Here is a 6,582-nt window from a genome sequence, read left to right on the forward strand (position 1 = left end):
AAGACCAGCCTGATCTGTAGAGCAAGATCCAGTCTCAAAAAGACTGTGTTAATTGTAAGACAGTCCTCAGGTGAAGTCCATCAGGAGGCACTGCAGAAGAAATACTGCAGTCCTAGAAGATGATGGCCTCAAGGGTGTTACTGCTCCCTGAAGACTTTAGTCCTTGTTGTACTGGGAATCAAACTCAGGACCTTGTGCTTGCCAGGCAGGCACTTGTGCCACTGAGCTATATCCCTGGCACCCCCAAAGACTTTTTATTTTTTTTTTTATTTTTTTTTTAAGTTTTATTTATTTATTTATTTATTTTGTGTGTAGCCAGTTCAGCCCACCAGGGGGCGGGGCTGACTGGCATGTGGTGCTGGGGGATTGAACCGCGGTCCCTGTGCTTTGCTTAGCTTAGCTTGTTCTAAGTAGGTGCTTTTAGACCACTGAGCCATCTCACCAGCCCCTCCCAAAGACTTTTTAATGGAGCAAATTGTAGAGGTGGAAAATTGACACTGTGTAACCCAAGATTAATGTGTTCATGTCTTCATTTCTTTTCTTCTTTTAGACAGGGTATCACTATATAATCTAGCCTGGCCTCAAATTCACTATATACCCAGACTGGCCTTGCACTGGCCATCCTCCTGTCTCAGCCACTAGTTTTGGGATCACAAGACTGTACCACCTTGCCCAGATATGTCTTCCTTCTTAATGAAAAGGTTTACATGTAAAAATGTACATATGAATTTTTAAAATAGATTAGATGTACAGTAAGCTATCCTATCTAGATTTCTATAAATATGCTCCACAATGTTGACCTAACAAAATAGCCTATTGGTACAATCCTCAGAAGGTATCCCTGTTGTAAAGGGATGCATATGCCTCTGTCTGAATTTGTTGCATCTATCACTAATGGCCTAAGGCAGGATTTCTAACTTCTGTGTGTCTCAGCTTCTCCTCAGAGTCACATCTTTAAAATGTGAATAACAATAGCAATTGCCTTCAGATGTTGTTCTGAGGATTAAATGAGCTCACATGGGTAAAAGAGTTTAGAAGCTCGCCTGGTAGACAGGAAGTGCTAAATAACCAGCACCACACAACATGCATTCAATTGAGAGTAATACAGTCTTATTCTTCCCTTTTGGATATGTTTTCTCACTAAGCTCATAGTTTCTCTTTGCCAGGGACTACACCTGGAGTGTCATATACTTTATCACACATAATCATCACTAGTCCTATGAGCATCTACTTTTTACAAGTAGGAGAACTCAGATTTGAAGAAAGTAACTCACTTGCCTAGATACCTAATAATGCTCTTTGGTGAATAGCCGAGTTTGTACAAACGCATCCACCTTTTCATCATGACATATAGCCTCCCCAAAACACATTCCTCACAGAAATTGATATTCCAGAAACAGAACGGCAATACCCCTTGTGTTCCTAATAATGTCTTTTGGAGTAAGATATGTGTGAGGATCTTGAGATATCATGATTCAGATGAAAAGATTTATGTAGTATCAATTAATACTCAGCATTCTTTAAGAGCAAGAACCAGGTCACACTTATCTTTACAGCTCTAAGAACTAGCCTCACACACAAAAGCTACTTCCTAATTATTGTTTGATCTAAAATGCATTCCATTGAAACTGACCAAGAGCTTCAAGGATTGTGGTAACCAGTATTCGGGAGGCTGAGGTAGGAGGATCATTGGGAGTTCGAGGCCAGCCTGGTCTACAAAGTGAATTCAAGGCCAAACTGAGCCACATAGTGAGACCCTGTCTCAAAAAAGAAGAAAGAGGTGTTGAAGAGATGGCTCAGTGGAATAAGCACTTCCTTGGCAAGCTCAAGGTCCTGAGTTCAATCCCCGGTTCTGCTAAAAAAAGGAAAAAAAAGAAGAAAAAAAAAAAAAGGATTGTACTAAGTGCATCACCTACATTTTCTCCTATAAGAATCCTTCAAGATTGATATTATTATACCCATTTGACAGATTAAGTCAGTAGGGCGAAGCTACTGAGTGGATTGTCCAAGGGCACGTAATAGCAAAGCCAAAATTATAATCTTCCCTTTCCCCCAGATTCATTTCACCCAAGCTGCAAGTTAGATTTACATTGTCTATGGGTAAATAAAAGTTTTGGACATGATACAAATGGCATCATCAACTTCTAAATCAGTTTTAACATTCAACAGGGCCTCCAGGCACTGGAGAGCAGTACTTAGCTTCAAATGTCAAAACAGGGGTCCTGAGGAAGAGCTGAGAGAGAGGGCCATTCTTGATCATAAGCCCATATCAGTTCCACAGCCTGCTGTCTGCATGTCACCCTAAGTGTCAAACCTCATGCTTCGGATCATCGGCTAAAATTAAACACGGGGGAGACATAACAGCTCTCAGTCCTACATTCCTAAGGGACTGGCCCTGAGTGGCATGAAGAGGCAGCTGACGCACAGTGGAAAAAACAGCTTCAGACCAAAAGGGTAGAGATAATGTTAACCATTAAACATCATAAGCTCATCAAGGGCAGGAATTGGGATGAATTCATCCTGCCACTTAGAAAAATCAATACATATTGAACTCAAGATGTGATGGGGGATGTGCTGGCAATAGAACCCAGGGTCTTGTTCACAGCCTACAACTAAGGCACACCTCCAGCCCAAGGCATGATTTTTACAAGATCATCCTATAGCAAAAGCGAAGACAGAATGGAAGAGGGCAAGACCAGAGACAAGACAAAGGAACTGTTTTAAAAGTCAAGCAAGCAAAAGAAAAACCTAAGTTTGAACAATGACACCAAAGATTGAGAATGTGAAAGATACTGTGTTGTATATTTCTTTAGAAACATTCTAGAGATAAGATTGGAAAACGCAGTAAGTGATGGAATTAAATTAGGACAGCAGAAAGTCAGAGATAATACCAAGGTTCCTCAGTTGTGTAACTTAGAAAACTTCAAGTAGCCAAAAAAAATTTTTTAAGGAAGTACCCAAATGGCTTGGGTTTCACAATATGAAGTTTCCTTCCTTTGCACAGCTGTTTAGAAACGTGAATAGTTTTTTTGTTTTATTTTGGTTTGCCTTTTGTGGTGGTACTGGGAGTTGAACCCAGGGAGCACTGAGCTACATCCCCATCCCTTTTTAAAATTTATTTATTTTTAGTTTTTACTTTTGGTGGTACCAGAGATCCAACTCAGAATCTTGTGCTTGCCAGGCAAGCACTTATTCCACTGAGCTATCTCCCTGGCACCTCCTTTTTGTTTTTAGACAGGGTCTCACTGAGTTGTCCTGGACTTCAGCTTGCAACCCTCCTGCCTCAACCTCCTGAGTATTTCTAACAAAAACTATTTCCAACTTTTTCACAGTCAGGAGTGTAGGTGCAAATGACTTTATAATGAATTCTGTTGTTGCTAGTTTGCTGCTTTCTTTTCCTGAACTTCCCACCAACTGCTTTTTGTTATTGCTGTCATTGTTATGTTTCTTAATTGGCATTTGTTAGCCATCAAATAAAGCAACATTTCCAGAATGCTGGAAAACATAAGGGAAAACACAGAAACCTACAAAAATTTGACACCTACAAAAATTTGACTCTCCTTTGCTGGATGTAGAGGAAACAGATCATGCTTACATTTAAGGAAAGCTAAATATAACAGCAAGCCCTAGGCTGAGAAAATAGTGTAGTGGTAGATGCATGTTTATCTAGCATGCATGAGGCTGTGTTTGATTCCCAGTACTGTAAATAAACAAAGCAAAAAAAACAGGAAGTCCTGTTTATTTCCCCAACCAACCCTTTAGCTAGAGAGGAATAAAGTGAAGCATCATGTTTAGGAAAAGGTGACTATCACTTGAGGCAAAAAGGAGGTAAGAAAGGGAGATGAAATATTATAGGACATCTAGGCTCTCAGTGTACAAAGGCAAAAAAAGATCAATGAACCCATTTTGCCTTCTCCTAATCTTCCTTTGGAGATTCTCAACCTAGCTAGCCTGGGCTTTAAACATTTCGTAAACATCTTCCTGATCCTTCATTCCTTTGGATCCCATCTGCTCCCTGATTCTTCTTCTAGAGAACTAGGACATCTTATTGCAGCTACTTGTTAAGTATCTGGATCTTGGCTCCCTTCATTGGGCCTCTTCACGACCTCTGTCACCAGTCCAACCTCAGTCCTTACAGTGTTTGAGTCAGTGCAGAGGAGCACGGAAGCAGTGGGCAATCTGCTCAGCTGCAGCAGACAACTACCATCAAAGGGTCGGGAGGCCAGGGAAGCTGGCTTGCTGGAATCACAGTTCTGATTTGTGCTTTGTGCTTCTTTGGATTGGCCTAGAATAGCTAAAAGTGATTAGGAAGCTAAATTTCCCAAGCCACCCTCTCAGTAAATGACGGAACATCTTTTTTTTTTTTTTCTCGACAGAACATCTTCTGATGGCCAGTGACCTCTGCTTTTCTGCGACACTCCCACCATCAGCACATTGTATAGAACAGAGCAACTCAGGCTGAATGTTTGTGAAACTGATCTAAACTGAGTGCCTCATCTTTTTCACATTATTCACAGCCTTCTACTCATGATCTGCTAGGGAATCTCTGAGTATTCAAGTCCCAATTCAAGTGTCAGTTTCTCTTTCAGGCCCTCTGCATCCACCCATGCCTATATCTCCACAGACAGAACCAACCTTACCTTTGCCATCTCCCCAGCTGGTTACACACGGCTGAACATCTCAGAGTGTCACTCTTGTATTAACCTATGATGCATTGTGACAAGTGTGTGTGACATTGTTAGATATGTATGGGCTATCTGTATCTATGTTCAGCCCTGGGGTTTGAACCAAGGGCTTTCTGCATGCTAGGCAAGCCCTGAGCCATTGAATTATTCCCTCAACCCCTGGATATGTATGTTTTACATGAACAACTATGTCTGCTGTGAGCAGGACGGATACTATGACTATGTATGTGAGACATCTTGAGACCTGGAAGAAGGAGCAACATAAGAGATGAGAAGACAGGGAATGAGAACAGAAATGTTAAGAAGTTAGGAAAAAGTTAAGAATCAAGTGAATTCTAGAATTCTAGGCTGAGGACACAAAAAAAGAAATGGAGTTAAAGGAAGGTTGTAGGCTGCTGAGCTAGATAAAAATATTATAGGCAGTAAGACAGGGCTAGGCCCTTAAAGGAGCCAGTAGGGAAGAGAAGATACCTTGCCACTGTGGGAAATGCTGTGAAGAAAAAGGAACCCATCTCCACTGTTGGTGAGAGTGTAGACTGGTAAAACCACTATGGAAATCAGTGTGAGATTCTTCAAAAAGCTAGGATTGGAGGTCCCATTCATTCCAGCTATTCCCTGCCTGGGTATTTTTCCAGAAGAACTGGATACGACATAGCTCGGTTACATATATATATATATCCATGTTTATAGCAGCACAATTTATTGTAGCTAAATCTTAGAAACAACCCAAATGCCCATCAGCTGAGGAATAGATTAAAAAGATGTGACATTTTTACACAATGGAGTATTACTCAGCTATACAGAAAGATAAATTCAAAGCTTTTATAGGTAAATGGATGCAACTAGATGCCATACTCATAAGTGAAATAAATCAGACCTGCATAGCAAACATCGTACTGTCTTGCTAGTGTAAGAACCTGAAAGACTAAATTAAATCTGAAAAGTACAATAGATACTGTGAAAAGGAAAGAACCTGTTCAAAGGGAAGGAAAAACTGAGATGAGGGAAGGACAGGAGAGGGAGAAAAAGGGAAAAAGACATTCATGTAAGTACGCAGGATGGATTTAATACTTACACTGCTGATTTCTGCTGATCTATAGAGGGAAGCAGTCAATGCTTAAATTTTTCTTTTTCTTTATTTTTTTCTTGTCCTTTTAAATTTCTTATAACTCTTTTTTTCCAATTTTGCATGCTTATATCTGGTAATCTGAACAACTAATTTGAAGACAACATTATGCAATACAGCAATGACTGTTGAATTCCTATTGATTTGTTTGATGAAGTTCTATATTCTCTCTCTCTCTCTCTCTCTCTCTCTCTCTCTCCCCTTACTATTTTATATTTCTTTAATAAAAAATAAAAATTAAAAAACAAGTCTCAAGACAAAAGACCAAACAAATGCACCCACATACCTTCCTAGGGATAGGCATCAAGGACTGATATTCTATGTTTTTCTGGTTTTTTTAGTCTTTTTTTTTTTTTTTTTTTTTTTTTTTTGCGGAACCGGGGATTGAACTCAGGCCCTTGCGCTTGCCAGGGAAGCGCTTATTCCACTGAGCCATTTCCCCGGCCCCTAGGACTGATATTCTAAATAGATATCAACCTGGGTGTAGTGGCACATGCCTGTAATCCCAGCAGTCGGGAGGCTGAAACAGGAGGATTACCTTAAATTGGAGGCCAGCCTGGGCTGCATAGTAAGTTCAGGGACAGATTGAACTATACAGCAAGACTCGGAATAAATAAATAAATAAATAAATACCAGTTGCACTTGGGAGGCTGTAAACAGGAGAATCACTACAAGTCCAATCTAGGGCTGGTGAGATGGCTCAGTGGTCTAAAGCACCTACTTAGAACAAGCTTAGCAAAGCACAGGGACCACGATTCAATCCCCCAGCAC

Source organism: Octodon degus, unplaced genomic scaffold (assembly GCF_000260255.1).
Source record: "Octodon degus isolate 3935 unplaced genomic scaffold, OctDeg1.0 scaffold00107, whole genome shotgun sequence".
NCBI lineage: Eukaryota > Metazoa > Chordata > Mammalia > Rodentia > Octodontidae > Octodon > Octodon degus.